Source organism: Bicyclus anynana, chromosome 15, assembly GCF_947172395.1.
Source record: "Bicyclus anynana chromosome 15, ilBicAnyn1.1, whole genome shotgun sequence".
In the NCBI taxonomy this organism is placed as follows: Eukaryota; Metazoa; Arthropoda; class Insecta; order Lepidoptera; family Nymphalidae; genus Bicyclus; species Bicyclus anynana.
Window position 1 is genome coordinate 11047420 of NC_069097.1, and position 12577 is coordinate 11059996.

At 36.5% G+C, this 12577-nt stretch overlaps 1 protein-coding gene across 2 annotated transcripts in view; it reads left to right on the forward strand.

Moving 5' to 3' along the window:
• The window catches only part of LOC112049965 (neuropeptide Y receptor type 2), a 68508-nt gene that overhangs the window by 37645 nt on the left and 18286 nt on the right, over positions 1–12577 (forward strand). Inside the window, exon 2 of one of the 2 annotated variants that reach the window (XM_052885896.1) lies at positions 9724–9785. The exons of the other annotated variant lie outside the window; for it this stretch is intronic. The gene's annotated coding sequence lies outside the window, so the exon portion shown is untranslated. The remainder of the gene's footprint in view (positions 1–9723; positions 9786–12577) is intronic. 2 annotated transcript variants of the gene reach the window in all.

Consider the following 12577-nt stretch of genomic DNA (forward strand, 5'->3'; position numbering starts at 1 on the left):
ACTGAAAAGTTGGAGATGCTGGCCCCGGACCGGATTCGAACCCACACCCTCCGGAATCGGAGACATAGTTCATATCCACTGGGCTATCACGGCTCTAATTCTATCAATAGACATACAATTGAGTAATTGATTAACAGATTTAATACATGAGATTCTTTTCCCGAAGATCTTATAGTTCTAGTATAGTAATAGATAATGCAATATAATTTCAAAATAAATTTTAATAGCCACTTGGTAAATCTTGTGGGTAAATCAGTGGTATTAGTACCAGCTAGCCTATTCACTATTCTGATATTTATTATCAATCTATTGAAATAAACATCAAATCAATTGACAAAATGTCATCTTTATACTGTATGATATTTACCAGTAAGCACCGGATGACAGTTGTTACATAGAATCTCAACTAGCATACTATTTCATTCAAAGATAGTGAATTAGCCTGCTGTTCATCTGAGAATAAGTTTATAAAGTCGTTGGTGCCTGCTCTCTTTCCAATCGTGCTAGTCTGTTATCCCATCAGAGTGTAATATAGAGTGCACTTGTATCATTGCACGCACTTGTGCAGTAAAATATTTCTTGATCATCTAGATCAGGTTGGCCGTTGTGGTCGAAACTCAATCGTAATTATTTAATTATGTTTTTTTTTGTTTTAATTCAATAAAGCTCACGTAAGGTTTGTAATTCGTGGCCTATTTTTAATTCTGAGAAAGAGCAGTTGTCCATTCAAAAGCCATCGAGAATATTAATAGTTAAATACAGTCTTGGTACTCATATGTTATTGAATTCCGGATCATTAGTATCGTTCTAAATGGTATACTCGACTTTTATACGGAACCATAAATCGTTTGCCATTACGTAAAAGTGTTTTTCTGTAACATCTTTTATTAATGGCTTGTTACAAACAATTCCATTTATTCTCTCCGTTTCTTTTCCGCGATTTGTTTGTTTGCGTAGCAGAATACGGTATCAGATGTCAAAAAAAGATCAAGTTGACGTGACTACAAAAGTCACAGCATCTTCTCGTTGGTATATTTTGACGGCCTCCGTGGCACAGTGGTATGCGCGATGGAATTACGAGACGGAGGTCCTGGGTTCGATCCCCGGCTGGGCCGATTGAGGTTTTCTTAATTGGTCTAGGTCTGGCTAGTGGGTGGGACCCGCGGCATCGCCGCAAATCTGACCCTTTAAATCACTGTAGCTCCGAAAGTAATGATTGCAGATACCCTGTTACTTTCACAAAATTGCTTTACTATTAGCTTACACCCAATTTATATACAATTTAAAAAACTGTCATCATCCTATTATAACTGTGTGTATCCCATAATCTATATCCACTCAAAGTGCGCTTTAAAAATACAAACACGCCATCGAAACCATCGAAATAAATGTACCCATTCATTCATAAATACACACATGAATAAAATTGAACAGAGTATTACTTTTCAATTTCGATATTAAAAACTTTCCTTTGACATTCAAGCCATGTTGATTCAAGTTTTACATCCAGCCTACTGAACTGGAGACTCTACAAAGAGTCAAAATTGACGTATTAAAAATGTTTGTGAACTAAACCTACTGTGTAGTGTTATTCATTGATTTTACAACTAGCGGACGCCCGCGACTTCGTCCGCGTGGAATTTAGTTTTTTACAAACCCTTCGGGAACCATGGATTTTCCGAGATAAAACGTTAATGGCTAGGTAGGTAGTTAGGCCAGGCTATTATATATCTCAATACAAAATTTCAGCTAATTTGGTTTAGTAGTCGAGGCGTGAAAGAAAAACAAACATTCATGTCATCAAAATTGTCAGTTTTCGCAAATCTCATGAAACCATAGATTTTTTTGGGATAAAAAATAGTCTATGTGTTAATCCAGAGTAAAATCTATTTCGATTCCAAATTTCAGCCAAATCACTTCAGTAGTAGCGCCGTTAAAGTAACAAACATCCAAACAAACATACAAACTTTCGCGTTCATAATATTAGTAGGATTACTATCGTCATTAGAGGGGAATGCTCTACAAAAAAAAGTATTTATAGCGCCACATCTACATTTCTAAAGATAATAATAAATTCAGTCAAAAAGAATAGTCGAGACGCTACGCAAAGCATTATTCAAAGTTATCTCCGTTCTAATAATACATTTTATTTATAAACTATAATAATATTTTTCGTTATTTTCCTCCAAAGTTTCGAGAAAATTGTGATAAGCCACAATATGTAAATCATGTACATAATGTGACAACAGGCATTTGCAGACATTTTTTTCCATTCTCAACGCCACCGCTACTTCAAACTTCTATTACTAGCTTGTATATCAACGGGAAAATATTGTTTTTGTTGGAAAATAAACTTTATTTCCATAGTGATAAAGATGCTCATTTTGCATATAAGTTTGTGATCCGTGTCCCATTGTGAATGTGCTTTGTTTGAATTGTTTGTTGTCAGTCTACATACGAGGGTAGCTGTATAAAGTTGCATTATTATTCAGATTTGTATGGGAAAACTTTTGAAGCGAAAAAGATTAATTACAATGAAAAGCAAAGAAAATCACATTTTGATCTATGTTAAAATAGTCTTTTGGGTACATTATGCAAGAATTTTTGAAAAAAAGCATTCAGTTGCACATTAAAAGCACAGATTACTTAATAGTCCAGAAAATTTACATTTTACAAATGGTCTGTGGTCTAAAGTATTTATTCCAAGGTTATGCAATTATATTTTTGTTCAAGTTGTTTTCTTTGAAATCATTGCAAAACATTGCAAATACTGTACAAGACATAGCCAAAAATTAAACAACCCCTTTGGACTCCGGATTAACACATAAGCTACTTTTCGTCCCGGAAAAGTCCATGGTTCCCGAGGGATTTTTGAAAAACTAAATTCCACGCGGATGAAGTTGCGGGCGTCCGCTAGTTACTACATAAAAAGCTTTCCTATTAGTATTAATTAGATTTGATTGCTAAAAAAAAGTTCGAAAAAAAGATTCCGACAAATTGATAACCTTTTTTGAAGTCGGTTTAAAAAGACAAAACCTACTTTATATACCTACCTATCTAAAGTGTGTCCTAGACTCTTTTTTTTTTATTCTTTACAAGTTAGCCCTTGACTACAATCTCACCTGGTGGTAAGTGATGATGCAGTCTAAGATGGAAGCGGGCTAACTTGTTAGGAGGAGGATGAAAATCCACACACCTTTCGGTTTCTACACGACATCGTACCGGAACGCTAAATCGCTTGGCAGTACGTCTTTGCCGGTAGGGTGGTAACTAGTCCGGCTGAAGCCTCCCACCAGCCAGACCTGGACCAATTAAGTAAATCTCAATCGGACATCCGGGGATCGAACCCAGGATCTCCGTTTTGTAAATCCACCGCGCATACCACTGCGTTACGGAGGCCGTCACAAAACTCTAAATGTATTTACTTTAGTTTGCATAAGTACACAGTTTACTAGGTACAATTTTCATTTAAATGGTTGTCTTTATAATTTGAATTTTAATTATACTATTAGCGTCATAACACTGAGTGTATTGCAGCTTGCAATCTCTAAATGAAATCTAGTTTTGATGTCGTCATCGTCTGATATGATATCTACTGGTATATACGTCATGAACGTGTTAACATATAAGGACAACACACACATTGCAGAAAAATAAACACATAACTATAATACATAAATCTAATATATAAAATTCTCGTGTCACAGTTCGTTGCCATACTTCTCCGAAACGGCTTGACCGATTTTGATGAAATTTTTTGTGCTTATCCGGTATCTATGAGAATAGGCCAACATCTATTTTTCAAACCACTAATTCCTAGGGGTAGGGTAAAAGTAGGGTATGACTAAGGTAGGGGTAGGGTTGAGGTATGGTAGAGGTAATGTAGGGGTAGGGTAGGAGTAGGGTAGAAGCATGGTAGGGTAGGGATAGGGAAGAAATGCATCATAAGTCAAAGCGAAGCTTGAGCGGGTCCGCTAGTATTAATATAATATTTATAATTGTATTGACTCTTAAAAACATCCATGTTAATCACACAAACATTTATTTACCTGTTGTGGGAATCGAACCCACATCATCATCATTAACAGCCGAAGGACGTTCACTGCTGGACATAGGCCTCTTGAATGGACTTCCAAACAAAACTGTCTCGAGCCGCAAGCATCCTGCGGCTCCCCGCAATTACTGAATTTTTCTATTATGATGAAAAGAATTTCAAAGTAGTCGTTAAAATCATGAGTCAAATTTTCGAATTTTTCGCAAATTTCGCGGGAACCATGGATTTCTCGGGAATGAAAAGTAGCCTATGTGTTAATCCAGAGTCAAATCTATTTCCATTCCTTAGCCAAATTGCTTTAGTAGCAGCAGCGCAAAGGAGGAACATACAAACTACCGCCTTTATAATATTAGTGTCATTATATCTTGTTGTTATGTTGCTGCCCTTGCACATTTTCTATAAACATATCATCAACCCATATTCGGCTCACTGCTGAGCTCGAGTCTCAGAATGAGAGGGGTTAGGCCAATAGTCCACCACGCTGGCCCAATGCGGATTGGCAGACTTCACACACGCAGAGAATTAAGATTGTTTCCTCACGATGTTTTCCTTCACCGATTGAGACTTAATTTCTTAAAATGCACGCAACTGAAAAGTTGGAGGTGCATGCCCCGGACCGGATTCGAACTCATACCCTCCGGAATCGGAGGCAGAGGTCATATCCACTGGGCTATCACGGCTCTCTATAAACAAGGACCAGCTCGAAATGGAAGCTTCGAAACATTTAAACATCGAAAGTTGCTTTCATTACCATTTTGGCTACACGTATCTTATCATGAAACGTTTTTATGTATAAAGCTAATGCACCCAGTACTGAGTGCCGTGTCCTACTTCACGACTACTATTTTATCGACAGATCTCATGGCTTTTATCTCACAACGCTTTTTGGCGTACTCAGATAGTTCAAATTCATAAATTGATACGAATAAATATGTTTGTGTTTGAATGCTCCACATAAGCTGGACGGCGAAAGTGTCTAACACTGAGGTTCTTGCCAGAATGCAGAAGAAGACTGAGCTTGTTAAGACCATCAAGCAGCGGAAGATATCGTACCAAGGGCATATTTTGCGACACGAAAGATACCGTTTGCTTCAAACCATCATGATGGGCAAGATTGCAGACAAAAGAGGTGTAGGTAGAAGAAAGAAGTCCTGGCTACGAAATATAAGGAAGTGGACTGGCATAAAGACAGTCGAAGAACTTTCCCGCCTAGCCATGAACAAGGAAAAGTTTAGAAACTGACCGCCGACCTACAGTAATGGAGAGGCACTCTAAGAACAAGAAATATGTTTGTGCAATTTGTTGTCAGCAACTTTTTAGTTGGTGATTTTTCCGACAGTTTCATTTTCCTATTCGCAGAAGAACCACCGATATAGTTCAGCGAGTCCTAAGTTGAAGTGGCAATGGGTAGCCACAAAGTTCGAAGAGACGATGGGCGTTGGGATCCCAAGGTGCTAGAACGGTGTTGAAGAACCCAGCGCAGTGTTGGTCGAAAGCGCAGTGATGGACCGAGGACATAAAGCGGGTTGCAGGAAACGACTGGATGCTGGCCGAGATCGTGTTGTTTAGTATACAAGTGGTCTATGTCCAGCAGTAGATGTCCATCGGCTGATAATAATAATGATGAATAATTGAACAAGCCTACACAAACTAATCTTAAAAGTAAGAGTTTACCGTAACATTTTTTATTTCCTGAAATAATATTGTAATTAAGCTAGCCACCCATCATCCAATAACCCCACACGGCGCGCCGCTTTGACTTCCGACAAAACTGATCGTGTGTTGATCGCGATTTGCATTACATCATGCATCAGTTTTATCGGATGTCCTGCCATGATAAAGGCATGTGGGATATATTTTATAATGATTTTTATCGTTGTACATAAATATATATCAGTTATCTTTACTTTCATAGATAAACAGCAAAACTCGGACTATTCGTTTATACAATCCATCCAGCTTAATTAATTTTTTATTTTCAACGGAACTTTTTCCGAGAAACAAATGTTTTTCATTCGTCCATTTCCTCTTCTTATTAATCATTTTGTTTATTGGGTATTCGATATTGGCTCCAAGTAGTACAATCTTTTTCAGAGGATTCAATTTCAATTATTTTCAAGCAGTTGACCCCAATTGTCAGTTTCATGTTTTATTTTTCACGACAATAATTTAATTAACAATTATTATTTAACAGCGACGTAAAATACGAAAAAATACGCAGAAGGGTATTTTTCGCTTCTGTTAATCTTCAAATTTCGGAAGCTTCGTGGTTATGGAGCTGGAATTAAACAAGAGAGGTCGTGCAGAAATTAAAATCAAATAATCACAGTTTACAGATCAATAGCTCAGAAAAAATTAAACTTCTAAGTAAATATAATAAAGATTATGCCGCAAAAAACATACATTTTGACACTCTCACAGGAATCAAAATTATTAGGGTACTATTTCCGGTTCACAAAAAATACTATCTTATACTACAAGTATACAGAAAATCTAAAACTATTTATTTGTAACTAAATCATAATAGGTATGAGTAATAAATTATATTATTTTTTTTATAATTCGTAAACAAAGACCTACAAATTTGTACGGAACCTCGGTGGTAAGGTCAACTCGCACTTTTCCGGATTGTCTCAATACTCAATTGATTTATCAGCAGCAATAGGGATGGTAGCTGTTTTTAAAATTGTATATAAATTATGAGTATGTTAATAGTAAAACAAATTTTGTAAAACTAACAGGATGTCTGCGCTACAGGGATCTAAAGAGTCATATTTGCATCCCAGAAAAACGCCCCATATAAAATGGCACGAATTTATGACGTCGTAGATCATAATGATCATTAGATTTGTATGGGCGTTTAAACAAAATTTCAAACATCTTTGTTATTTGTGCGTTTATGTTTATTGTTCATAATATATTGCGAAAATGTTACGTTTAATGTACGAGTAAGGAAGCTAAAACTGTATGAATTTTCATCGAATTACGATAAAACATTTTTAATTTTAGATTAAGATTTTGAAATTTTATGATATCATTTATTATACAAACGTCCAACATTGATGTTATTTACTTGAATGTCTCATAAAAATTAATATATTCAAATGTAGTCATCATCCCCATTGATGAGTGATATACTTAGAAATAAATCGTTAAACGATACATATCCGTGGAAAAATGAAAATATTCATCACAAACCTAGGTAGTAAATCTCTACATCCCAGCCTTCGGGTTCACAAAAAAATCTCAACGAATTCCAATATAAATCGTATGGCAACACTCGTGACAAGCGTGAGCATTTTCTGATATATTTTCCGGCAACCACTACACATCACAGATTTATAGGGCGGCAGCGCGTTCATTGCAAAATGGACTCTATCTTAACGGTTATAGAGATGTATAATATTTAAGAGTCTATCATAGAATACACTTTATATTATGATCCAGTACTTTAGTGCTCTATTATGTACAGCTTTTTCTCGGTGGTTTTATCTTAGAGTATCAATATAGGGATTACGAGCGACATTATATTGATGACCTTCTAACGCAGTTGTGATGTTTTACTTCATAACTGTGAGGTCTTGGGTTTTTATTTTATTGCAAGACTGTTGCGAGTTTACTACTTCGAGTTTCAAGTATACTGTAGTCTCACCCAATGATAGGGTTTTAAAGTAATTTGACAGACAAATATTTTTTTTTATTCTTTACAAGTTAGCCCTTGACTACAATCTCACCTGATGGTAAGTGATGATGCAGTCTAAGATGGAAGTGGGCTTGTTGTTAGGAACTTGTTAGGAACGCTAAATCGCTTGGCGGTACGTCTTTGCCGGTAGGGTGGTACTAGCCACGGCCGAAGCCTCCCACCTGTCAGACCTGGTTAGTCCAGGTCTGACTGGTGGGAGGAGTTAAGAAAATCTCAATCTGCCCAGCCGGGGATCGAAGCCAGGACATCCGTTTTGTAAATCCACCGCGCATACCACTGCGCCACGGAGGCCGTCAAAGCTCTTCTATACAAATAGACAAATATACTCGGGGGTCGCGCGACCGCCGCCGCCAACGCAAGTGGCAGTGCAAGAGCGGCCCCAAGCGTGGCCAGCACGACCAACGCCGCCAGGGCTGTCCATCGTGGTCGCCGCGTCGTTGGCTTCTCGTCAGAGCTTCCTGATGCGGATGCTGACAGAGAATCCGGCGCCCATCGTCCACACCTTTCCGCTACGTCTGGCAGTGAACCAGGAAAAGTCATACCCTCCGGTACAGCCGCCTGCAAACAAGGAAAATAACGTGTTATTGAAAATTCTCTTTGATACATTTTTATTCTTGTAAGATAATTGTAGTGTCAGTCGTTTATCGTAGTTAGGCATACATGTTACTCTAGGTAGATATTAATTCATGAGGAAGAGTGATATTATTAACAACCCACGAGTCCCCTGCGGATTGCAGGATGCGGATTGGCAGACTTCACACGGGTAGAGAATTAAGAAAATTATCAGGTATGCAAGCTTCCTCACGATGTTTTTTTTCATCGTTTAAGAGAAGTGATAATTCATTTCTTAAAATGCACACAACTGAAAAGTTGGTGGTGCATGCACCAGATCAGATTCAAACCCTCCATATCGAAGACAAAGGTCATATCCACTGGAGTATCACATCTCTAAGAAGGGTGATAAATGATGTGGAATTAATGATATAATTTGTAAAGGCTTTGTGAAAACTTTTAAAAAAATAACGATAAAAGTTTCCTGTGTGTTCCTGAAGGATAATATTACTTTATCATCAGTTACCCAACAACATTTCGCAAAATATTGCTCGGGGAATTCTTTAAAGTTAGAATGGTTATAGAGATTTCCAGGTGGATGACTTCGCGAACCTTTTGCCTATAAATTAGCATTGAAATAATATTACTAGTGGTAATTCTGTATGCGGCTACTGTACACCGTTCAACTTCTGTTCAATAATAAAAGTGATCGCCTCGGTATAATAGTTTTTGTACAATTTGCGCAAATACGTGTAGATTACTCCGTGTCTGAACTCCTAATGAAAATAAAAAAATTGCGGATTGCTTGTCTGAATAATAACGACCGCTTTACTAATATTAAACATCTTACTCGTAAGAAAAAAAAAATATTTTTATATAAATACTAAACAAACCGATCAATTCACTAACTTTGACGTATACTTCTATACTAATATATAAAGCTGAAGCTGAATTCGCTGGATGGCTCAGTATCGTGATGTTTAGAAATCTCTACAAAAGGCCTATGTCCTGCAGTGGACGTCCATCGGCTGATATGATGATGATGATGATGATGAAAGCTGAAGAGTTTGTTTGTTTGATTGAACGCGCTAATCTTAGGAACTACTGGTCCGATTTGAAAAATCATTTCAGTGTTAGATAGCCCATTCATCGAGGAAGGCTATAGGCTATATATTATCCTCGTACTCCTACGGGAACGGGAACCACGCGAGTGAAACTGCGCGGCGCCAGCGACAACTCTTCGGATATCATACAATAGTAGACATTTCTCAGTTGATTTGATGTTTATTTTAATAAAGAAAAAAAAATTGACATATGACATCTAAAACAAAATTACTTAAGAGACAGTAACCAATTATTCAAAATTAGTATTCTAAAGAACAATCTTTTTAATGCATTATTTCTTTTTCCACAGTTTTAACAAATGGGCTTTTCGCAACGGTACGAAGCAGTAGTTTAAGTTGAATCTCGATCTAGGTCGGTATTTTATATTTAAAACTAGATTTTAGTTTACCCTAGTCCCGTGGATCGTGCGAAGCCATTTAACTTTGGTGTCCTACGTAATGAATCTACCAACTACCTACAGTTAAATTTAAACCAAATTTAAACATATATTAACGGGAGTGTGATCAAACATTTCCATATGTTGCGTTTTCTATTTAAATTAAACTGTGTTTACAAATTGGTTTTCCTCGTGGCATTTGAATGTATTTTTCATTGAACTTTTTGTCAGGGTGATATATGACGTCATCTCATACAGTTTTGTTGTTTACGTAAATCTTAAGAACTAAATAGAATGTAGAGCCGTGATAAACCAGTGGATATGACCTCTGCCTTCGATTTGGAGGGTATAGGTCCGAATCCGGTACGGGGCATGCACCTCTAACTTTTCTAAATGGGTTGCTAAAGATGATGATCATGAAACAGAATGTTAGTTACTATTATATATTTTATTTACCTATCTGTCCGCTAACTCGGTTTCGAACTTATTATTTTGATTCCGTATAAATTTGTTTTGGTTTTGTAAGAACACAAGATTTCAAAAAAAAATATTTAGATATTTTTTTTATATTACAGTATATTTCATCAAAATCAACAAAAATAACACAAAACAATATATTATATAGTTCTAAGTTCTACTGAATTTATTTATGAAAACAACAAGAAAATCCGTTGTTGTTCCATATATTATAAAGAGGAAAGATTCGATTGTTTGTTTTAACCCGTAGGTCCCGCTTCTGTATACAGGAATAAAATATAGCCTAACTTCATCAGGATTAATATATGCTTCTAATGGTTATAAACTTCAAATCGGTCCAGTAGTTCAGAGCCTATTTCCAATTCAAACAAACAAACCAATCTTTTCTCTTTTCAATATTAGTGGGTATCTGGGTATACAGTAATTTCAGAGCTATTTCCAATTCAAACAAACAAACCCATCTTTTATCTTTTCAATATTAGTGGGTATAGATAACGGATGACCTCGGGGCACAGCTAATTATATTAAACACGAGGCCAAAAACACTGGTACTAAACCCTCACAGACGAACTCAAAAAGCCCCATTCATTAGGAATTCTCTTAAGACATCTGACGACATTAAAACTAAAAGCCCCTGGACCTTTGTCATCTTGAAATTCCCCGAACGTTTTATACTAGCGTCATCCCACTTCTGAGCTTATCTTATCATGCAAAACATTTTTGTGTACTCTCGCACTGCTAATGCATTCGCCGCGAAGTGTCGTCCTACTTTATTACAATACATTAAACCAACCCTGTTAGTATGTCATCATCATCATCCCTTGTTGGTAACTATGTCATCATCATCATAAATATTAACAACCCATATTCAGCTCATTGTTTAGCACGAGTCTTCTCTCAGAATGAGAGGGGTTAGGCTAATAGTCCACCACGCTGACCCAATGCGGATTGGCAGACTTCACACACGGAGAATTAAGAAAAATCTCTGTTGTGCAAGTTTCCTCACGATGTTTTTCCTTCACCGTTTGAGACACATGATATTTAATTTCTTAAAATGCACATAACTGAAAACATGCAGTGGGAAACAGAGTTAAGACACCACAAACTTTACCTCTCTATATATATTACTTTATAAACCTAATCCATAATTAGGTTTATTAATTGTAAAGATACGCGCAAAAGTAACCTTCTTTTTAGTAAGAATTAAATACTAAATTAGTCAAATGAAAAATAATTAAGTTATACTAATTTATTGACGGCTTCCGTGGCGCAGTTGTATCTGCAATGGATTTACAAGACGGAGGTCCTGGGTTCGATCCTCGGCTGGTCCATTTGAGGTTTTCTTAATTGGTACAGGTATGGCTGGTAGGACGCTTCGGCCTTGGCTAGTAGTAGGTGACACTACGGGCAAAGACATACCGCCAAGCAATTTAGCGTTCTGGTACGATGTCGTGTATAGATACCGATAAGAGTGTGGATTTTTATCATACCCTTAACAATTTATCCCACTTTCATCTTATATTGCATCATCACTTTCGTGAGATCGTAGTCTAACTTGTAAAGAATAAAAAAAACAATAGGGATGATGACAGTTTTTTAAATTGTATTTAAATTAAGAGTATGCTAATAGTAAAGCAATTTTGTAAAAGTAACAGGGTATCTGCGATCATTACTTTAGGAGCTACAGGAATTTAAAGGGTCAAATTTGCGGCACTGCTAAAATCCCTGAAAAACGCCCCATACAAAATGGTACGAATTAATGACGTCGTAGGTACATAATGATCGTTAGATTTGTATGGGCGTTAAAACAAAATTACTTATATCTTTCTTATTTGTGTGTGTTTATGTTTATGGTTCAAATATTAAAAAATGTCACATTTAATGTAAAGAAGCTAAAACTGTTTGAATTTTCATCTAACTACGATAAAAAAAATTAATAGATTTGTTAGAATCAATATAATCGTATTTATTTTGTTAACCTTGTCCTTATTTACCCGAATGTATCATAAAAATTAATATATTCAAACCTCGTCATCATCCCCATTAATGTAATTCAAGTACTTGTACCATATCCTTAACGTAAACAAAAGCTCCCAGCTTATCGAACCTTTAGCAGGCGTAACATAAAAATACTATGGGGTAAGACGTCGTAAAATAGTTCGGAAAATGTTTCATTTACCAGTAAATTTGAGATTAGGCCGGAAAAGGGTTTACATCCTAACCAAGGCAGAAACATCCTACTATTTTGGCTCGCAAACTTGTATTTTTACGACAATCTCCCTGTTCAAAT